This window comes from Carcharhinus amblyrhynchos, chromosome 11 (assembly GCF_965287045.1).
Source record: "Carcharhinus amblyrhynchos chromosome 11, sCarAmb.v2.hapA, whole genome shotgun sequence".
NCBI lineage: Eukaryota > Metazoa > Chordata > Chondrichthyes > Carcharhiniformes > Carcharhinidae > Carcharhinus > Carcharhinus amblyrhynchos.
This window is the reverse complement of record NC_137334.1, coordinates 55,152,055-55,176,088: the sequence shown is the minus strand read 5'-3', so window position 1 is coordinate 55,176,088 and position 24,034 is coordinate 55,152,055. Positions and strand designations below refer to the sequence as shown.

The following is a 24,034-nucleotide window of genomic DNA, read 5'->3' as shown; positions in this document are numbered from 1 at the left end:
ATTGAGTCTGCACCGACCACAATCCCACCTAGGCCCTATCCCCATAATCCCATGTATTTACCCTGCTAATCCTCCCGACACTAAGGAGCAATTTAGCACAGCCAACCTATCTAACCCATGCATCTTTGGACTGTGGGAGGAAACCCACGCAGACACAAGGAGAAAGTGACCCAAGCTGGGAATTGAACCTGGGTCCCTGGCGCTGTGAGGCAGTAGTGCTAACCATTGTGCCATCGTGCTGCCCTTTATGCCTGCCTAATTATCTGGAAGTTTTCTAAGTGCCCTGCCATGACATATTTAATAGTAGCTTCTAACATTTGCCCCATGACAGAGGTGAGTTGCCCACTCCCAGATCAGTGGGTAAAGAAATCTGGAATCACAGCAGTCTGGAGAGTTTTGGCACACCACTGTGCTGCAACACAGCAGTTGGGAACCAAGAGAATGAAGAATAGGAGAGTAGTGTACGATGTGGCAGTTACATACATTAATTAGAAGTGGACAAGCTAATCCAGACTAACAGTACTGGTGAAGAACTCTGTCTATTTTTTGATGGAGATATCTGCCTAAATCTGCATAATGTAATTTTCCTGAAGTTGCAGCACTTCAATCAGTAACTGCTTTTGTTCAAAACTCTGAGTTATTTCAATACAAAAATACATTGCATAATGCAACTATTAATGATATCCTCATCAAGTCTTGTCTAGGTACCATTGTGATCTATAAATTATAGAAAAGATTGAACAAAGGAAAGTTTGACCAAACTTTCTTTGTTATAGCAGACATGAAATAGTAGTCATATGAATTCATATTTCAATACTATTCCTTGATGCCATGTTTAACAATTTGCCAAATCAGTTCCCTCTTTTTTTTAAATTTGTTCCTTTTTCAGTTTTCCTTTTTCTACTGGAATGTTCAGATATTCTCCAGTGGGAATTTTAAAAACTCATTATTCATTTGAGTTAGACAGTGAATTTTATTCTTTGAAGCAGTTAACTACTGTAAACTTCATAGACTGTATAAAGGGACAATTTACACAAATTACATCCCATCATGAACATCATTGTTTGTTGCCAAGCTGTGGAAACATAGCTGAGGCTTGCTGATTAAATTGTTACTACTTTTAGATATCATTGAAATGGGAAATTCTTTTTTCTCTTGGATCAGGATGTAAAAGTTACTATATTTACTGATTCATTTTTCTTTGACCACTTTACTTTAAAAAGTACTAGAAAAGAATATGTTGAGGAATTTCACTGAGGGCACAATGCATATCTGATCACAATATATCCTAACTCAAACACATGTAATGTGTGATATTCTTCAGCTTAAGTTGTGGATGTTGCCTAATAATATGTAACATTATTCAGCTAATTAAAAATAAGATTAAATGGGGCAGTTGTGCCTTTTAAGTTAACTTAGTTTTGATTACCTGTGCATCTGCTCACACTTGCTTTTGTAGAATTTGATTTGTACCTAATGTTGACTAGCATTTGAAAAAGTTACAGTTCTTCATAAGTAAATTCAGTTTCAGAAGTACTCCTCCAGCTTTACGGTTTTGTGCCTGGACTAGGCCAATTGATATAGGGAAAGAGGAGAAGAATAATGGAAACAGTTCAGGAATTTTATACTTTTTGAGTCATTTGATCTTGTTCCATTTTTGCATTGCAAACAAGTTACTACAGAACAGTCCTCAATTCCATGTTTTCCCAATTTAAAAACATGTTTCTGAACAAACTTTGTTTTTGTATATTATACTTTTAAATTGTAAGATTCAGCCATTGTTATTCCCATTTTGAAATGACAAAAAACACTGAGCAAGAATCAAATTTTTTTTTTGCTGCATATCCGCAAGGAGGTTTAAAGCGTCCTTCCTGGTATTTCTTTTCAGACACTTAGCCTCCAATTGGTAAAATCGGGCCCTAAGGGCTGGATCCGGGCGTAAAACGGATCTGAGCCTGGCATCCTCATTCTAGCGCGCCCATAAGCTTCTTGCCGGCTCCGAACTGGTCCGTGCTGTGGGTGGGGCTTAGCACTGCCAGAATGATCGGAGCTCTGAACCGTCAGAAAAATAATCTGAAATAGCGCGCCTGGGTGCGAAAGACGAACACAACAGAGAGGGTGGGGGGAGGATGAGCTGCGATCATACCCCCCTGGGAGGCAGGTCCCCCCCCATCCTCCCAGGAGGCAGTCCCCCTGCCAGAGAGCACACCCCCAACCTACCTCGATCGCTGCTGTCCCTCCACCATCCTTCTGACCTGCATTCGTTGATGTGGAGATGCCAGCATTGGACTGGGGTAAACACAGTAAGAAGTCTCACAACACCAGGTTAAAGTCCTGTTTACCCGCCCCCCGCCACACACAACCCAGAGATCCATCTGAGCCTGCCGTCACTCCTCCAGCAGGCGCCAGCGGAAGGCCAGAAAGGTGCTGCAGGCTGTCCAGTGGGTGCAGGTGAGAAGGATGGTGGAGGGAGAGCAGCAATCAGGGTAGGTTGGGGGTGTGCTCTGCTGTTAGGGGCCTGCCTCCTGGGGGGGAGGGTCCGAATGTGGGGTGTGGGGGGGGGGCTCTGCGAAGGATGATCGAGGAGGATGGGCTTCGGAGGTTCCCCTGCAGATTAGGAATCAGCTTCGGATTTTTATTCTGCAGGTTGATTACAGTGCGGATCCGGATTGGACCCGAAGTCAGTAAAGTGGGATTTGGTGGTAGAGTTGGGCACGCGATTCATTAAATTGATTTAAATGCATGCTAATGCTTTGGGTATTGGTAAACTCACGCAGGCATGGGGAGAATGCACAGACTCCATACAGAGTGATCCAAGTCAGGAATCAAACCAGGTTCCTGGCGCTGAGGCAGCAGTGCTAATCTCTGTGCCTATCTGCTCAGATTTGGGTGCAGATCACGTTACAGGCCCTACACCTGAATTTACCGTGATTTTTGCGCCCGTTTTCGGGCACAAATTTTTGGTAAAATCTGGTCCTTAGTGTCATCTGAAATATTTCTGTTTGTTATTGAAATGCACTTTTGACCAGTGTGTTGTTTACAGCCATCTCTTTAGAGTCATTGAAAGACTGGAAAGTTATCTTTGAAGATTTGGGTCAATGTATTAATCTGTCTTTGAAATTGCCTGTAGTCCAAAAGTTAAAGCAGAACTAGTGCTGTAGCTCACAGAAAAACACGTGGAAAACAAACTTTCAGTCTATTAAGGCAGGTTCTATGTCACTTTGTCTAAATTGAAGCTATAGTGTCAGCCTTATCTTGATAGTAGTGCTTTTACCTCTTGAGTCAGATGACTGGGTTCACGTCCCATTATTCCAGGTGAACACATAGTAAAGGCTGGTGTTTCAGTGCAGTATCAAAAGATTGCTGGGAGGTGTAATCTTCCAAATGTAATAATAACTAAGTCTTTGTTATTTCTCTTTAGAACTTTGGGATCTTTTATGTCTATTTTTCATAGAAGTTGGGAGTCTTCTTGGCAGCCTGGCCAAAGGTTTACCCTAAAGCAGCACCATTAAAATAGATTGCCACCATGCTTGAAATCATAGGCACAGAGATTAGCACTGCTGCCTCAGCGCCAGGAACCTGGTTTGATTCCTGACTTGGATCACTCTGTATGGAGTCTGTGCATTCTCCCCATGCCTGCATGAGTTTCCTCCCGGTGCTTTGATTTTCTTCTCCAGTCCGAAAGACGTGCTGGTTAAGTGCATTGGCCGTGCTGAATTCCTCCTCAGCGTACCCAAACAGGCACTGGGGTGTGGGGACAAAATGATTTTCATTGTAACTTCATTACAGTGTTAATGTAAGTCTACTAGTGACACTAAATAAACTTCAAAAATTCTTGTCTCTGGGACAGTGTTGTGTGCAAATGGACTTGTGTTTTTGAGCATTACAACACTAATATTTTAGAACAAATTAATGACTTTTGAAGTGCTACAAGATGATCTGAGATTGTGAAAGGAATGATACAAAGGCAAATTTGTAGTTCTTAGGCAGATATTGTTAGCCTTTTACTTTTTAAAAAAAAGTGTGGGAAGGATTACAGCTATTATCACAGGCCACTTGAGCATTGTGCTAACCTACTGCAATATACAATAGAAAGCTAATGCTGAAAATCTGAAGTTTATAATTACAATTATAATTATGAACAGAATTTGTGTTTCCTTCCAGTTTCTAATTGGTGTTTCTATATAAGGTGTGTATTCACTACCCTCAGTGATATTTTCCAATTTAAAATAAATTCCAGTAGCAAGCTTTTTGGCGGTTTTAAAAATATAGAAGGTTATTTGTTACCATGTGCTTGCTCTGGATGTCTCAATCACTCGTCTCACGTTACCACACACAGATTAGATACAGATGAAGTTAAGGCCATAATTATAAAAATAGAATTTATAACTCAGTCCTGATGTCAGTGCAGGCCTGATGTCATCTTAGTTGATGCTTAGTTGGTGCTTCAGATGGTTTGAAGGTTTTCGAAAAACAGAGGATTCTCATGAAACTGCTAAACTTGTAGATGAAAGCCAGGCGATTGGTTCTTGGGTAGACTTGGAAGTTAGAACAAGTACAGCACTTTTGCTTCAGTTGAAGACTTGTAGCTATGATGATTTGGCTGTTTCAGATATTTCTGGAGTTTTGGATGTTTCTCTGCAAGATTTGCTTTGTTCAGGATATTTTAAACTGCAGTCACTGAAAGTTAGTTTCAGTCACATGACTACAAAGTTAACACTTCTGAGGCCCAGACAACCATGTTACGTTAATAGTTGATATTGATCATTCACTGTTATCTCTGCTCCAACTTGAGCTCAAATATCCTCCTTTGATCAATGTCTTTTGGAAACCAATAGTGTAAAGGTCCCATATTCCTCAAATGCTTGTTCATCATTGGACAACGAGATGTTTGAACTTCACAGCTGACTGCAGAGTATCCTTACTCAGGTCCATGTTCAACTAAATATTGACCACTGATTTGAATACTGTCCCAGGGATAAATACCCATCGTCATATGCTAGGTTGCTATTTTAACAGGTTGTGTGGCTACTTCCGCGTGGTATAATCATACAGTCCAAAGATCCGATACCCTCATGCTTGTAGTGAACGTGTCATGGAATATGACATTTTCCCTTGATTCTCCTGTGAAACAATGAAAAAAGCACATCTTAATTCTGTGCATTCACACAGGAATCTATCATTGTTACAAATTTTCCTATTGGTTGCATTCTCTGGGTAGCCTATGCTATGGATAGCATTTTAGCAATGTCATTATTTTTTCCAGCAATGGAGGCAATCTTTAATTAAAAGACTAAGAGTAAATTCCATTGGAAGAATTTAGCACTGATCACTTTAAATTTCTTAAGGATCTTAAAAGTCTTATGGTCTATATATATATAGGGTCTCTTGGTTTCCATTTTTAATATAGACCTCAAAATGCTGGCCAGCTAATGTTTCTTGAGTAGAATGCTTTTGTTGATACTTATTTAGATTTTTGAGGATTACCAATTGGGTGTTCAAATCCGTAGTCTTTTTCCTGGTATGGGACAGTTGAAATATTTACTGAAATATGGGGCAGCTAGCACGGGCTCATTTGTGAAAATGGATTTTGAGAAGCCATTTGGAATATCTCTGTCCACACTATCTTTGTGATTTTCTACAGCAAATCTGTTATGGATATCAAGGGGGTTAAAGTTGGGATAAACACTTGGTAGAACCCATGCATGTTCAGAAATTACAGGATTTTTCACCTCATTTAGGATGTATATTTTTGTCGTTTTCTTTCTTCCTTGATTAATCTATGTCTTTCTAAATGAAGATTTACGTTTGTCCTCAATTGTTTTGAATAATTTGCCCACAACTAAATGGCCTATGATTATTCCTTAACTGACCTATGCTTACTCTGAATACTCCTTTTTTTTAAAGAATACACATTGGCAGCTCTCCAAACCTATGATGGTCAGAGCCTCCACAATTTTCTCATGTTTTTACAAATTGGGATATATTTTTCACCTGAAACTAGTGGTTTATGTACTTTTAAGGATGTCAAACCCTTTAAAACTTCCTCTTGCATGTTTTTCCAATCTAACTATGATATTGTTATTGGCTATACTATCAACTATGGTATTATTATTGGCTCCGTCTTTTGTGAAGATTTCCATGAAATATTCATTAAGAACGTCCCACTTCCAGACGCAAGTTACTTTTTTGGTCCTGAATGTGCCCTACTCTTTCTTTAATTATCCTCTTGCTTTTTATATACCTGTAAAACATCTTTAAATTTTCCGTGATTTTACTTGCCTGTATTTTTTTTTCATGCACTCGTTGCTTTCCTATTTTTCCTTTTAATTTCATCCCTACACTTCCTGTAGACTTCTAGACTTTCTGCAGTATTAAGCTCTTGATGTTTGGCATCAGCTTTCCTTTTCTTTTACCTCATTTTATGCCCCTTCACATCTTGTCACCCAGGGTTCTTTGCCCAGCTTTTTGTTGAACCCCCTAAATTTATTCTTAAATGTTTGCCATTGCTCTGATATTGATTTATATGTAGCTATTTCTAGTCCACTTTGGCTGAAAAGAGATTTAGCAAAGTAAAATTGGGCGTCCCTTAATTTAGAATCTTTTCTCCTATCTTAACGTTATGCTTTGCCATCACTAGGCTAAACCCAACTGAATATGATTACAACTCAACAAGTGTTTTCCCACTCATATTTGTTCCATATTCTCAGCTTTGTTCCCTAAAGCTAGATTTAGAATTGCACTCCTCCCCCTCTACCTCATGTTGGGCTTGCCACAAACTGGCTAGTAAGGCTCTCAGAATGCAGTTTAGGAATTCTGTACTCTCTGAACCTTTGACAATTGTCCATCCATCTCTTCAATGTCCCATCATTAACTTGTGCTGTAGTAATAATAAGTAAATCTTCCTCATACTGTAGTAAGGTGAAGTCGCCATAGTCCCAGCTGACCTCCCCTTTTGAAGGGGAGAATTGACTGGTGGTGATCTTAACCTGAGGATCACCGTATCTCAGGCAAGGGATAAAGTTGAGAAGACAGTCCTTCATGAATAACCTCAGTTGGTACTGGAATTGAACTTGCTGTATAGGCATCGCGCTACATCACGAACCAGCTGTTCACCCAACGGATTCGATTTGACCTAAGCTGATCCTCATACTCTAGTACTTTAGATCCTCTTACTCTAGTATACCAGGAAATCTCTCACCCCCACAGTCTATAACTTGAATAACTTTTTTGTTTCGGTCATCACGGAGGAGGACGTGAATAATTTGCCGGGTGTTAGCGATGGAAAGATGGTAGGAGTGGAGGGCCTGAATGACATTATTGTTACTAGAGAGGTGGTGCTCGACAGACTGGAGGGACTGATTGTGGACAAGTCCCCAGGACCAGATGGAATGCATCCAAGGGTCCTGAAAGAAATGGCGGAGGTGATAGTGGATGCCTTGGTGATTATTTTCCAAACGTCGCTGGATTCCGGGGAAGTGCCGGAAGATTGGAAAACGGCTAATGTTACGCTGTTGTTTAAGAAGGGTGGCAGGCAAAAGGCAGGGAATTATAGGCCGGTTAGTTTAATGTTGTAGGTAAAATGTTGGAATCCGTGATCAAGGAGAAAATAGCGAGGCATCTTGAGGAGAATTGTTTGATAGAGCAGACGCAGCACGGTTTCGTTAAGGGGAAGTCGTGTCTGACAAATTTATTGGAGTTCTATGAGGATGTGTCTAGGGCGGTGGATAGAGGAGAGCCGGTGGATGTGGTGTTTCTTGATTTTCAGAAGGCGTTTGATAAGGTGCCTCACAAGAGGTTATTACAGAAGGTAAGGGGGCATGGAGTTGGGGGTAGGGTGTTAGCATGGATAGAGGATTGGCTGTCAAATAGGAGGCAGAGAGTGGGGGTCAATGGGTGCTATTCGGATTGGCGGTTGGTGACTAGTGGAGTGCCCCAGGGGTCGGTGCTGGGGCCTCAGCTATTTACCATTTATGTAGATGATCTGGAGGAGGGAACCGAGTGTAGGGTGTCGAAATTTGCTGATGACACCAAGGTTGGTGGAACGGCAAATTGTGCGGAGGGTGTGGAGAGTCTGCAGAAGGATCTAGATAGGCTGGGCGAATGGGCCAGGAACTGGCAAATGGAATTTAATGTTGGCAAATGTGAAGTTGTCCACTTTGGTAGGAATAATGGTAGGAAGGTCTATTACTTACATGGCGAAAAACTGCAGCATGCGACAGTGCAGAGGGACCTCGGGGTCCTTGTGCATGAGTCGCAAAAACCCAGCCTACAGGTGCAGCAGGTGGTCAGGAAGGCAAATGGGATGCTGGCCTTCATAGCAAGGGGGATTGAATATAATAGTAGGGAGGTCTTGCTGCAGCTGTATAGGGCATTGGTGAGGCCGCAGCTGGAGTACTGTGTGCAGTTTTGGGCGCCGCACCTGCGCAAGGATATTTTGGCCTTGGAGGGAGTGCAGAGGAGGTTTACTAGGCTGATACCGGAGTTGAGGGGGTTGAACTATGAGGAGAGGCTGAATAAACTAGGCTTGTACTCGTTAGAGTTTAGAAGAATGAGGGGAGATCTCATTGAGACATATAAGATGATGAATGGGAAGGATAGGATAGAGGTGGAGAGGCTCTTCCCACTCAAAGGACAGCAGGACTAGAGGGCACAGCCTCAAGATAAAGGGGGGGGGGGGGGCGGTTTAGAACGGAGTTGAGGAGGAACTTCTTCACTCAAAGGGTGGTGAATCTCTGGAATCCTCTGCCCGTTGAAGTGGTGGAGGCTGCCTCGCTAAATATTTTTAAGATGCAGTTGATAGGTTCTTGATAGGCAAGGGGATTAAGGGTTATGGGGAGAGGGCGGGAATGTGGAACTGAGCCACGACAGATCAGCCATGATCTTATTGAATGGCGGGGCAGGCTCGAGGGGCTAGATGGCCTACTCCTGCTCCTATTTGTTATGTTCTCTACATCATTGAACTAATAATATGCTAAAGTACCACATCCTGTTCAGTGAAAAACTTAGCTAAGAGATACAGTAGACTCGGAGATATCTGTGGTACAGAAGGAGGCCATCTGGCCCATTGACTCTTTGCTAGCTCCCTGTGAAACAGTCCAGTCAGTTCCACTCTCCAATTTCATCTCCATAGCACTGCAGATTTATTTCCTTAGTGCACATTCAGTTTTCTTTTCCAATTGCATCACCACACACTTCTTTGTATTGAATTCCATCAGCTACTTGTCTGCTCATTCCAGTAGCTTATCTATTCCCTGTTGATAGGTGATTCTTATTGACCTCATTGCTTGTCACTCCTCCAGGTTTGGGATCATAGGCCATTTTTGAGATTTTACTCTATGTTCCAGGTTCCAAGTCATTTATTTACAGCAAAAGAAAACAATGACCCTCGTACCGATCCTTGGTGAACACTACTGTCTATTACCAGCCAATCTGAAAAACAACAATCTACCATGACTTGCTGATTTTCATTCTTAAGGCAGTTTTCTATTCGGTTAGATACTGACTCTTGAAGTGTTGTATCATGGGATCACCCAGGCTTGTCCAAGATGCCGGTTTAAATTTTATGGAGTGGATGTAGTAGTGAATGTGACCTTTTGGTCAGGCAAGGAAGCTGATGATTGTGCATGGGCCAGTCTATGATAAGCTAAGGAGTGTGACCTTGGATCAGGATAGAATAACTTGATGAATGATCAATGAGCTATACTATAATAAATTGATTGCCTGACCTCAGCTAAAATGTGCAGAGCCCAGACGGGTGGTAGAATTCCATTGTTTAAGAAGGGCAGTAGGGATAATCCAGGAAATTATAGGCCAGTGAGCGTTATGTTAGTGGTAGACAAATTATTGGAAAAGATTCTTAGGGACAGGATTTACTCACATTTGGAAACAAATCGACTTATTAGTGATAGACACCATGGTTTTGTGAAGGGGAGGTCGTGCCTCACTAATTTGATCAAGTTTTACAAGGAAGTGATGAAGATGATAGATGAAGGAAAGGCAGTGGATGTTGTATATGTGGACTTCAGTAAAACCTTTGACAAGGTAACTTATGGTATACTGGTACGAAAGATGAACTCACACAAGATTAGAGGAGAGCTGACTAGATGGATAAATGGCTTGGGCGTAAAAGACAGAGGATAACAGAAGAGGGATGCTTTTCTGAATGGAAGGATGTGACTAGTGGTGTTCCTCAGGGATTAGTTCTGGGATCTTTGTAGTATATATAAATGATATGGAGGAAAATGTAGCTGGTCTGATTAGTATGTTTGTAGACAACACAAAAGTTGGTGGAATTGCAAATAATGAAGAGGATTGTCAGAGGATACAGCAAGATATAGACTGGTTGGAGACTTGGGCAGAGAAATGGCAGATGGAGTTTAATGCGGACAAATGTGAGGAAATGCATTTTGGAAGGTCCACTGCATGTAGGAATTATACAGTAAATGGTAGAACCCTTGGGAGTATTGAAGATAGAGTTCTGTATTAACATGTCCACTGATCACTCGAGGATCAGGTAGTCAAGAAGGCATGAGGCATGCTTGCCTTCAGTTAGGGCATTGAGTATAAAAATTGGCAGATCATGCTGCAGTTGTACAGAGCCTTAGGAAGGTCTCATTTGGAATTTTGTGTACAATTCTGGTTGCCACAGTACCAGAAGGATGTGGATGCCCTGAAGAGTGTACAGAAGAGGTTTATCAGGATGTTGCCTGGTCTGGATGGTATTAGCCACGAGGAAAGGTTGGATAAACTTGGTTTGTTCTCACTGGAACTACGGAGGTTGAGGGGTAACCTAATAGAGGTTTAGAAGATGGAGTGGCATTGACAGAGTGGGTAGTCAGATGCTCTTTCCTAAGTAGAAAAGTCAAGTTGTCGGGGATCTATGTTTAAGGTGTGTGGGGAAAAGTTTGGAGGAGATGTGCGAGGCAAGGTTTTTACATCGAGGGTAGTGAATGTCTGGAACACGCTGGCTGGGAAGGTGGCGGAAGCAGGTATGATAATGGCATTTAAGGGGCGTCTAGGTGAATATATGAATAGGATGGAATGGAAGGATATAGACTCCATAACTGTATACAATTTTAATTTAGGCAGACATCATGATTGGTGCAGGCTTGAAGGCCTGAAGGGCCTGTTCTTGTGCTGTACTGTTTTTTATTCTTTGACTGAGCAAGTCAGTAAAGTATCAGGGTAGATAAGTTTATGTTTTGGAATAAACTGTGGGCATTGTGTGCGCTAAAGCTCAGGTCATTTTGTGATTATTTTGTAAACTCATCTGTAATTGCGGATGTACCGAACTAGACGTACAAAAGCACTGTGGGTTCATAACCCTCCACTTTCCAAACCTCTGGCACCAACCTCACATCTGGGAAAGATTGTAAGATTTAAGGCAAGCCCTTCTGCAATCATCACTCTGACCTCCTTCATTAAGCTGGGATGCAACCCATTTGGACCAGATGACTTTTCTATTATTGATACTTCCTGTTTTCCACCCTCTCTACTTCCTTCCATTCCATCCTATTCATATATTCACCTAGACGCCCCTTAAATGCCATTATCGTACCTGCTTCCGCCACCTTCCCAGCCAGCGTGTTCCTGACATTCACCACCCTCTGTGTAAAAACCTTGCCTCACACATCTCCTCCAAACTTTTCCCCACGCACCTTAAACATAGATCCCCTAGGACTTGACTTTTCTGCTTAGGAAAGAGCATCTGACTCTGTCCATCCCACTCCATGTTGTAAACCTCTATTTGGTTACCCCTCAACCTCTGTTGTTCCAGTGAGAACAAACCAAGCTTATCCAACCTCTCCTTGTAGCTAATATCCTCCAGACCAGGCAACATCCTGATAAACCTCTTCTGTACCCTCTTCCACCACCATGTTTCCATCCTAACAAATCTGTCTTTCCTTTTCCTGTAGCAGTTGATAGGTCCTTCGTATAACTCTGCAAGCCTTAGGAGCCTCTCAAATTTGCATGAGTTTCCATTCTTCGTATCTGCAAGATTGTTTTGGGTGGAAAAGGGCATTGTAACTGAGTACAGTCTTGCATTCACCCACGATTCATCTGCTGGAGTCCCTGGAGAGTATTTGGGAGAGAGGATTTTTGGCCACTTTTTTTCCTCTGTGACCGAGGAACTTGAGACCAATTCTAGTATTGCTATCAATATCTCAGCTAGAATTGAGTAGTGAATTGTCTTCCTGTATGGTTCAGTGCTCCACTGTGATGTTGGAAAGGCTAGTTTCTGACTATTTAATGCCATTTTTAAATGACTACAAGCAAAGTTGTATATTGCTTAAAAAAGAGACATGTTGCAGCCTTTCATTTTGCACTGATCAGGACAACACAAGTATCAAATTTCAAACAATTGCAACAGTTTTATATTACAGGAGAAAAGGGTGCTGGTTGGTTTGCAAACACACTTTTCTCTAGTATAAATTGTTGTGATCATTTGAAATTTGGCATTGCTGTGTTTGGTCTGATGAATGCAAGATGAAAAATTTCCAACAACATGTTTCTTTTTTCAGCAATATTTAAGTTCTGTACTGCCAAGAAACAAAATTTTGAAGAGTCTTTTCAACATTAAAATTGATATGTAGTACTGTGATGCATCTGTCATTTAAAATAGATTAGCTAGTATAATCATATGTGAGAACATTGTTTCATGGAATGTTACAGCATAGAAGCAGGCCATGGTGTTCCACATGAATCACCTAATATCATCCCACTCCCTTGTTTCTTTTTCAGTATTCCTTTTTTGCATGCATTTAATTTCCTTTTAATATTGTAGGATCTGTTGTGTTTTGTGGCAAATAATTTCAGTGTTAAAAACTTTCTTCTATTCTCTTCTGATCCTTTTGAAAATTATTTTACATTTATCCCCTCTTCCTCTGAGTGATGGAAAAATCTATCAGTGCATTACTTGATCATAATCCTTAATATCTTGGCACACTCATTTGTCTTCCTATTTGTGCCAACCCCAAGATTGCTTATTTCCACCTCTGTAACATTGCCCGACTTCTCTTTGCCTCAGCTCATTTGCTGCTGAAATCTACATTTGTGTCTGTGTTAGCTTCAGACTTGATCATTCCAATACATTCCAGGCTGGACTCCCGCATTATAGCCAATGGAAATTGAAGTAATCTAAAACTTTGCTTTTTGTGTCTTAATCCGTATCAGTCAGGGCATTGTGGGCATTGAAGTTAGGCTTTTATAAAGCACTAACTAAGCCAGAACTAGAGTATTGTATGCTGTTTGGGTTTTAGGAAGGATGTGAAGGCCCTTGAGGATGCAGAGGAGATTAACGAGAATTGGTTCCAGGGATGAGAAAATGGGTGCTACTCTGGTTGGCGGTTGGTGACTAGTGGAGTGCCGCAGGATCGGTGCTGGGCCTCAACTGTTTACCATTTATATAGATGATCTGGAGGAGGGGGCTGAGTGTAGGGTGACGAAATTTGCTGATGATTCGAAGATGTGTGGAAAAGCAAATTGCGTGGAGGGCGTGGAAAGTCTGCAGAGAGATTTGGATAGGCTGAGCGAGTGGGCGAGGACCTGGCAGATGTTAGCAAGTGTGAGGTTATCCACTTTGGCAGAAATAATAGTAGGAGGGATTATTATTCAAAAGGCGAAAAGCTGCAGCATGCTACTGTGCAGAGGGACCTGGGGGTCCTTGTGCACTAGTCGCAAAAACCCAGTCTACAGGTGCAGCAGGTGATCAAGAAGGCGAATGGAATGTTGGCCTTTATAGCAAGGGGGACAGAATATAAAAGTAGGCAGGTCTTGCTGCAACTGTACAGGGTACTGGTGAGGCCGCAGCTGGAGTACTCTGTGCAGTTTTGGTCGCTGCACTTGCAGAAGGATATATTGACCTTGGGAGTGCAGAGGCGGTTCACTAGGCTGATACTGGAGATGAGGGAGTTGGACAATGAAGAGAGACTAAATAGACTAGGTCTGTATTCGTTGGAGTTTAGAAGGATGAGGGGGGATCTTATAGAGACGTATAAGATAATGAAGGGGATGGATAGGGTAGAGGTAGAGAGATTCTTCCCGCTCAGAAAGGATAGCAGGACTAGAGGACACATCTTCATAAGGGGGGGGGGAAGCCAGTTTAGATCAGAGTTGAGGAGGAACTTCTTCACTCAAAAGGGTGGTGAATCTCAGGAATTCTCTGCGCATTGAAGTGGTGGAGGCTACCTCGCTAAATATATTTAAGTCACGGGTAGATAGTTTTTTGATCGACAGGGGAATTAAGGGTTATGGGGAGAAAGCAGGAAAGTGGAACTGATCCACTTCAGATCAGCCATGATCTTTTTGAATGGCGGGGCAGGCTCGAAGGGCTAGATGGCCTACTCCTCCAATTTCTTATGTTTTAGATACAAGCTTAGGTTGGAGATTCTGGATTTGTTCTCCTTGGAGCAAAGGAGGTTGAGAGGAGATCTGATAGAGGTGCATAAGTCTATGGTGCATGTAGATAATGTAGACAAATAAAAGCTGTTCCCATAACTGGTGCAAAGTTTCAGCAACATTGATTTAAGGTTAGGGTAAGTGATTTGGGAGATGTGAGGTAGAACTTTCTTATGCAGCAAATGATAATGATCTTGAACTTTGACGGTGTTGGAAATGAAATGTGGGTGATCAGTGATTTCAAAAGGAAGTTGGATGAGCAACTTGAAGGAAATGAACCTATAGAACTATAGGGACAGAGCAGGGGAATGGGGTTGATTGGATTGGTCTGGCATGGACTTGATAGGAAAACCGGCATCCTTGTCTGATTCTGACAAGGCTCTGCCCCTCTATCATAGAGTAATTGAGATTTACAGTATAGAAACAGGCACTTTGGCTCAACTTGTCCATGCCGCCCAAATTTTACCATTACCACTATTCAGAGAAGAATAGCAAGCTCATTTGGCTACCATTGTTTCTTCGATCAACAGTATAAAAAAATTAACTAGTCATTCATCTGATTTCTATCCTAGAATTACAGAACAGTACAGCACAGAATGAAGGCATTTGAAACAGGGGTTTGTACCAGTTCGTTTAAAGAGCAATTCATGTCAACCTCGCCCTCCACTCTTTTCCAATATCCTTTCAATCTCCTCCTCTTTAAACATTCATTGAATTCATTTTTGAAAGCTATTTCCAAACCCCCACCCACCCCAGTCTTCCAGCCGGTACATTCCAAATCCAGGCCGACCTGTTGCATCATAATGTGTCTTTCCTCACTTTGTCATTGTTCCTTTGGATGTTCAGGTAAATGACTAATAGCGGAAACTTGCAGTACTATAGCACCTCACATAGCAAAACATCCTTACGTGCTTCACAGGAATTTGACCAAACAGAAATAGATACTGAACCACATCAGGATCCAGGAGTTCAGCCTCAAGTGTCTTAAAGTAGAAGCCAGAATGATTTTGGGAGAAACCGTATGTTGGTTCAAGCAACATATTGATTTTAAAATTTTCATCCTTTTTAAATCCTCCAAGGCTTTGCCCTTCTGTAACCATTTTAAGCCTTTCAACTCTGAGTGATCGGCATTTACCTAATTCTGACCTCTTGTGTATCCCTGCTTTTAATTGCTCCATATTCGGCTGAGCCTTAAATTATCTATATACGCTGTCGTGGAATTTCCTTCCAACACTACCTCTTTTAAGATGCTCCTACCTCTTTGATCAAATTTTTGATCATCTGACTTAATGTTTAGGCATGGTGGCACAATGGTTAGCACTGTCGCCTCACAGCACCAGGGACCCGGGTTTGAATCCCAGCTTGGAGTTTGCACGCTTTCTTCATGTCTGTGTACGTTTCCTCTGGGTGCTCCGGTTTCCTTCCCACAGTCCTGGATAGGTGCATTGGCCATGCTAAATTCTCTGTATCTAAGCAGGTGCAGTATTGTGGCAACATGGGGATTTTCACAGTGACTTCATTGCAGTGTTAATTTACTTGTGGCACTCATTAAAAAAAAATTCAAAGATGCAGATTGAATGAGAGGAAAATGGTGGGAAATACAAATACCAGCACTGATTAATTGGGCTGAATGGCCTGTTTCTTTATATGGGCGGCACGGTAGCACAGTGGTCAGCGCTGCTGCTTCACAGCTCCAGGGATCTGGGTTTGATTCCTGGCTTGGGTCACTGTATGTGTGGAGTTTGCACGTTCTCCTCGTGTCTGCGTGGGTTTCCACCAGGTGCTCCAGTTTTCTCGCACAGTTCAAAGATGTGCGAGTTAGGTTGATTGGCCATGCTAAAATTGCCCCTTAGTGTCCTGAGATGCGTAGGTTAGAGGGATTAGCGGGTAAATGTGTAGGGATATCAGGGTAGGGTCTGGGTGGGATTGTGGTCGATGCAGATTCATAAGAACATAAGAAATAGGAGCAGGAGTAGGCCATCTGGCCCTTCGAGCCTGCCCCGCCATTCAATAAGATCATGGCTGATCTGTCGTGGCTCAGTTCCACTTTCCCGCCCTCTCCCCATAACCCTTAATCCCCTCTCTTATCAAAAACCCATCAACCCGCTTCTTAAAAATATTTAGCGAGGCAGCCTCCACCACTTCAACGGGCAGAGAATTCCAGATATTCACCACCCTTTGAGTGAAGAAGTTCCTCCTCAACTCCGTTCTAAACCGCCCCCCCTTTATCTTGAGGCTGTGCCCCCTAGTCCTACTGTCTTTTTTGAGCGGGAAGAGTCTCTCCACCTCTATCCTATCCATTCCATTCATCATCTTATACGTCTCAATGAGATCTCCCCTCATTCTTCTAAACTCTAACGAGTACAAGCCTAGTTTATTCAGCCTCTCCTCATAGCTCAACCCCCTCAACTCCGGTATCAGCCTAGTAAACCTCCTCTGCACTCCCTCCAAGGCCAAAATATCCTTGCGCAGGTGCGGCGCCCAAAACTGCACACAGTACTCCAGCTGCGGCCTCACCAATGCCCTATACAGCTGCAGCAAGACCTCCCTACTTTTATATTCAATCCCCCTCGCGATGAAGGCCAGCATCCCATTCGCCTTCCTGACCACCTGCTGCACCTGCAAGCTGGGTTTTTGCGACTCATGCACAAGGACCCCGAGGTCCCTCTGCACCGTCGCCTGCTGCAGTTTTTCGCCACGTAAGTAATAGTCCTTCCTACCATTCTTCAGATGGCCTCTTTCTGCACTGTAGGGTTTCTATGATATGTCTTCTGTTCTATTCTAATTTCAGTAAAAAGTCTGACAACACCAGGTTTTAGTCCAACCTATTTATTTAGGACTATTTATTTATGGACTAAAACCTGGTGTTGTCAGACTTTTTACTGTGTTTACGCCAGTCCAACGCCGGCATACCCACATCATGACTATTCTAATTTACCATAGTTGTTGCTGGTTCAGCCCACCAGTTGAAGATCTGGTGGGAAACCTGCATTGTTCCTGAGTTGGAGGCCTGACCAGTTAAATTACCATACTGGCCAGCAACACACCTTCCTTGGGATTCAGGGTACCAGGGGTGGAAATCTGCTTTCTAAAAGCTGCCAACCAATTTGAGGCTGACAGTTTTTCATGCCATGTAGCGCCGTTGTCCTTCTAAATGGGTTTGGAAAGTGATGTCCAAGAAGCCTTGGTGAGTTCCTGCAGTGCATATTGTAGATGGTACACACAGCTGCTACTGTGTGCTGGTGGTGAGGGGAGTTAATGATTGTGGAAGCATTGCCAATCAAGTGAGCTATATTGTCCCTGGTGGTGTCAAGCTTCTTTGTTGGAGCTGCATTCGTCTGGGCAAACGGAGAGTAGTCCATCACACTCCTGACTTGTGCTTTGTAGATGGTGGACAGGCTCTGGCGAGTCAAGAGGTGAGTTACGTGCCGCTGAATCCCCAGCTTCTGACCTGCTCTTGTAGCCACAGTGTTTATATGGCTAATCCAGTTCAGTTTCTCGTCAATTCTAATTCACCAGGAGGTTGATAGTGGGGGATTCAGCGATGGCAATGCAATTGAATGGCGATTGTTAGATTCTCTCTTGTTGGAGATGGCCATTGCCTGGCACTTATGTGACGTATATGTTACTTGCCACTGTCGGCTCAGTCTGAATTTCATCTGTGTCTTGCTGCTTTTGGACATGGATTGCTTCAGTATCTGAGGAGTTGTGAATGGTGCAATCGTCAGCAAACATCTCCACTTCTGACTTTGATGGAGGGAAGGTCATTGATGAAGCAGCTGAAGATAGTTGGGCTGAGGATGCAACTCAGTGGAACTCCTGCATTGATGTCTTGGAACTGAGATGATTGGCCAACCAATAGAGTGTTTTCGCCCTGAATCCCATGGATTGCAGTTTTGCTAGGATTCCTTGATGCCACTTTTAATCAAATGTGGCCTTGATGTCAAGGGCAGTCGTTCTAACCTCATCTTTGAGTTTGGCTCTTCTGTCCAAATTTGAATCAGGGCTGTAATGAAGACAGGAGCTGAGAGACTCTGGCGGAACTCAACCTGAATGTCAATGAGCAGGTTATTGCTAAGCAAGTGCCACTTGATAGTGCTGTTGATGACCCCTTCCATCACTATTGATGGGGCAGTAATTGGCCAGGTTGAATTTGTTCTGCCAATGTATAATTTACCTTCCCAAGGGCTGAGTGGCTCACTAGGGCATTTTAGAGGGCAATTAAGAGTCAACTGTGTTGGTTTGGGGTCGGGAATCGCATATATGATGGCAAATTTCCTTCCTTAAAGGACATTAGTGAACCAGATGTTTTTTTCTCCCCGATCATTAATTCCAGAGTTGACTAATTGAATTTAAATTGCACCACCTGTCATGGTGGGAATTGAACTCATATCCCCAGAGAATTAGTCTGGGCCTCTGGATTATTGCTCCAATGACAAAACCACTATGCCACCACCTCCCCTTAAGGAGAGTGGATTGATAGTTTGAGATCTCAGTTTAATAGAAAGTGAATAAGATGCCTCTTTACAGTGCTGTATTCCTTCTGTAGGTAATACATAGAAGTATCAATTTATATACTTAAGTCTCACAACCTTTAGACTCTGATCATGCTGTTAGTGCTATGTTAACACTGCACCTAAGAATGAGGGTTTTAAGCCTCAACAAGGACAGACTTACTCAATTGTGCCTTTCAGACTTGTGACCTCCACTCTTCAAGCTCCTTACAAGCCGCACACCATCTTGATATGGGAATGGTATTCGTTCATTGCTTTTGTGTCAGCATCCTGGGGCCTACCGAGATAACAGCATGATGGACGCATGCACATAAGGCATAATGCAGTACAGGATGTAGAGAGCTGCATTTTGGACAAGTTATAGTTTATGAAGTATGAATGAAGGCTAGCTAGCAGGCCAGTGGAATAATTGAATCCAGAAGTGACTTGGATTTGATTTGATTTATTATTGTCACATGTATTTAACATACAGTGAAAAGTATTTTTTTCTTGCGTACTATACAGACAAACACACCGTTCATGGAGAAGGAAATGAGAGAGTGCAGAATGTAGTGTTACCGTCATAGCTAGGGTGTAGAGAAAGATCAACTTAATGCAAAGTAAGTCCATTCAAAAGTCTGACAGCAGCAGGGAAGAAGCTGTTATTGGGTCAGTTGGTATATGACCTCAGGCTTTTGTATCTTTTTCCCAAAGGAAGAAGATGGAAGAGAGAATGTCTGGGGTGTGTGGGGTCCTGAGTCATGCTGGCTGTTTTGCCGAGGCAGGGGATGTGTAGACAGTCAATGGATGGGAGGCTGGTTTGCATGATGGATTGGGCTACACTTACGACCTTTCGTAGTTCCTTGTGGCCTTGGGCAGAGCAGGAACCATACCAAGCTGTGATACAACCAGAAAGAATGCTTTCTATAGTGCATCTTTAAAAGTTAGAGAGAATTGTAGCTGACATACCAAATTTCCTCAGTCTTCTGAGAAAGTAGAGGCATTGGTGGGCTTTCTTAACTATAGTGTTGGCATGGGGAGACCAGGAAAGTTGGTGACCTGGACATCTAAAATCTTGGAATTTTCGCCCTTTTCTACTTGATCCCTGTTAATGCAGGCAGGCGCTTTGACACTTCCTGAAGTTGGTGATAATCTCCTTTGACATTGAGGGAGAGATTATTGTTGCTGCACCAGTTCACCAGATTCTCTATCTCATTCCTGTACTCTGTCTCCTCATTGTTTGATATTTGACCCACTACGATGGTGTCATCAGCAAACTTGAAAATCAAATTGGAGAGGAATTTGGCTGCTCAGTCATAGTTGTATAAGATTATAGTAGGGGGCTGAGAACACAGCCTTGTGGGGCACCGGTGTTGAGGATGATCGTGGAGGAGGTGTTGTTGCCTATCCTTACTGATTGTGGCCTGAGAGTTAGGAAATTCAGGATCCAGTCACAGAGGGAGGTGCCATGGAGTTTGGAGATGAGTTTTGTGGGAATAATAGTGTTGAAGCTGAGCTGCAGTCAATAAATAGCTGTCTGACATAGTTGCTCTTGTTATCTAATTGTTCCAGGGTTGAGAGCAGGGCCAGGGAAATGCTGAATGCTGTGGACCTGTTGCAGCAGTAGGCAAACCATAGTCCAGGTAGTTTGGGAGGCTGGAATTGATTCTTGCCATGACTAACCTTTCGATGCATTTCTTATTAATAGATGTCAGAGCCACCGGCCAACAGTCATTAAGGCACGTTCTTGGTTTTTCTTAGGTACTGGAATGATGGTCATCTTGTTGAAGCAGATAGGAACCTCAGATTGTTGTAAAGAGAGGTTGAAGATGTCTGTGAATATCCCTGCCAGCTGATTGGCGCAGGATCTGAGTGCATGTCCGGGTACCCCATTTGAGCCAGTCAGTTTCCGTGGGTTGCAAGTGTTCCATTCTGCAGGGATGCAGGTGGACAGTATTACATACATTTAAATAAACAATCTTGATGATGGATACAATGTGGTGTTTCAGCTTAGTTCTGAGTTGAATAAAATGACAAGGTTGCAGACAGTGTCCTTCACCCTCAATAAGAAAACAAAGGGTTGAAATCTGTCAGTGAAACAGAATTTTTGGTGGGACCAGAGAATAATCAGTTTGATAATGTTCAGTTGAAGGAAGTTTTGGTTCATCTAAGACTTGATGTCAGACAGGCAGTTTGAAAGCGTGGTGGTAGTTGCGGTTCAAAAGAAGTTGTGAAGAGGTAGGGGTAGGAATTGTCAGCAAACATATGGAACGTGACCTTGTGCCTATAGATGATATCAGAGAGGGGGTGCATTTTAACAAGGACAGCTAAGATTGGATCCTTTGGGGATTCCTGATGTGTTGATGCTGGTTGAATTTTGAAGGGCATGAGTGGAATTGTAATTTGTGTGGAAGCTGGACACTTTAATTGTGCTAAATTCAGCAAATAGATCAAGGATAATGAGCATGAGTAATTTCATGATTACTGGGATAGGTGACATTATTCATGATTTCGTCAATGGAACAACACACGCAGCTCAACACCATTCATAATTGATTGGCATCTCATGCACCCCATCCACCATCAGTGCATAGTGACTGCTGTATATACTATCTACAAGTCACATGCCAGTAATTTGCCAAGGTGTCTTCAACAACACCTCTGACCTTTATTGTCTGAAAGGACAAAGGCAAATAGTATATGGGAACGTCACCATCTGCAAGTTTCCCTCCAAGCCAACCATCCAGATTTGGAACTGTAGCTCAGTTCCTTCATCAGGACTATGTCAAAATAGCAGAACTCCCTACATACTTAACAGTATGTACACTACACAGACTGTGGAGTTTCAAGAAGGAGGCCCCATCTTGAAGGCAATTAGGGATGGGCAATAAATGCTGACTTTGCCAGCAAGGCCTTTTTTTCTGTGTACAGAAAACAAATTCAGTAGCAGTATGAGCGACACTGGATGATAAGGGGGACTTTCTGGAGAGATGGACAAGTTGGGAGGTGACTAAAAATATTGAAGGGGAAAGAAAAGTTTTAGAGAATGAGAGAATGGAAGCACCAGGGGTAGGTTTTTAGAGTGGTTGGTATGAAGGTGCTGTGGAAAGAGAACATTTAATGATCAGAAATTAAATGAAGTTATCATGTGAAGGGGATGCCACATGAACACAAATTTGGAGCAAAGTGAAGAGAAACTTCAGAATGGGCACTAATCGAGGCCGGAGGGATTTAAGATGGGGAGATGTGGGATAGTGTGGAAGGAAGCGGAGACAGGTGTCTGGATGGCCTTACTTCTTGACAAAACATCCTAGATTTCATTACATTATCGTATTGGGTGTGGGATTGGAGGGAGATGGTGAAGGGTGTTTGATGGGGCAAAGCGAAGCTGAGTTTTGGCCTTCATCTCCAGGATGATCTTGGATTAGTGTATGTTTTGCCTCCAGTGAATGAGGCATGGTAAAGCTTGATGTGATCAAACCAGAAATAGCAATTGAAGATCAAGCCAATTTGGACCTAGTTATGTTTAAATATATTTTCTTCTGAAATGAGATTGGGAAATGGTTGCATTACAAGGATGTGTGACAGAAATGGGAGACCAATGGATTAACTTGCTGGGAGCAACAGAATTGAAAGTAGAAGCGAGAGGACAGGTTAGTCAGCTGATATTAAGTGTTGCAGTACAGAGTAGTAATAGAAGTAAAGGAAAGGGAGTTATGAGCTAGAGAGAAATATTGAGGCAGTTGGTGGAAAGCTTTTCCATTGACAAATAATGGCCTGGACTTTGCAGCTATAATGACAGTGAACCACTTGGTGTTTGCTGTTGTTATCATGTGAAACTGACGACTTCTGGTGTCCACGCATGCACAGTTAAACCAGGAAATTCGCACGTTGCTATCGATGGCTGCACTGTAGGCTGTGCTGATGAAGTCCTAGTAGCTCGTGATCTTCAGAAATCACAGAACTGTCAAGAACTTCCTATTTTGTAATGTTAAAAGCTCCTGAAAAGTTACACTTGTTTAATGAGGTGTATCGGGGATTTTAATTAAATACTAAATCACAACTACTGCTGAACAACCTTCTTGGCCCTGGAAAACTAATTTTATGTTTGTTTAATGCCAAATGTTTCCATTATGATAATTCCATAGTTTTTAAATATAATTTTAAAAAATGATATTTCAGCCTCTAATGTGTACGTCCCAATTGTTTTTCACTCATAAGTTATTAAGAAGTGAAGTAAGATAATTATGGAAAAGTACAAAGATAAAACAGGAGTTTGGGCAAGGCCAATTTTACTCAGCTGAGGAGCGATTTATCAAAAGTGGACTGGAACGAATACTTGAAGTGAAACCAATGTCAGAGCAGTGGGAAGCATTCAAGGGTTTCTGAATAAACATATCCTCACAAAGGAAAAGGGTGAGTGTCCTAATCTAGAGCTCCCTGGATATTAAGGAGCTGAACACTCCACTCACCTGATGAAAAGAACAGCGTTCTGAAAACTAGTGGCGTTTACTACCAGATAAACCTGTTGGACTTTAACTTGGTGCTGTGAGACTTCTTACTGTGTTAAGGAGCTTACAGGGCAAGATAAAGCAAACAAAAAATCTTATGTCAGACAGAGAGCTCAATACTCAAAGAGGAGTATAGAAAGAGAAGGTGAAATCAAAAAGAAAATTAGGAAAGCAAAGGTGGGGCTTGTAAGAATATTGACAAGCAAATTAAAGGAGAACCCAAAGTTTTTTTTAATCAGTATATTAAGAATAAGAGGGTAACTAAGCAAAGAATAGCGCCCATAAAAGACCAAAAGGTAATCTATGTGTGGAAGCAGAAGATATGGATATAGTTCTTGAGGGGCATCTTGCATTTGCCTTCACAAAAGGTGGGGGACAATGCAAACATTGCAGTTAAGAATGAGGAGCATGAAGTATTGGGTGTGATACATTGTGTAGAAAGGAATTCATAAAGGGATTAGCATCCTTGAAAGTGGATAAATCACCAGGGCAGAAATTAGGGAACGTCCAATCATCATTTTCCATTCCTCACTGAATACTGGTGAAGTGCCAGAGTTTAAAAAGGGAGTGAGGGATAGGCCAAATAGTTAAAAGGCCAGTCAGTCTGACCTCAGACGTGGACAAATTATT

At 42.4% G+C, this 24,034-nt stretch overlaps 1 protein-coding gene across 10 annotated transcripts in view; it reads left to right on the top strand.

The window, feature by feature from the left end:
• The window catches only part of baz2ba (bromodomain adjacent to zinc finger domain, 2Ba), a 276,122-nt gene that overhangs the window by 10,040 nt on the left and 242,048 nt on the right, over nt 1-24,034 (top strand). The gene's annotated exons all lie outside the window — the stretch shown is intronic.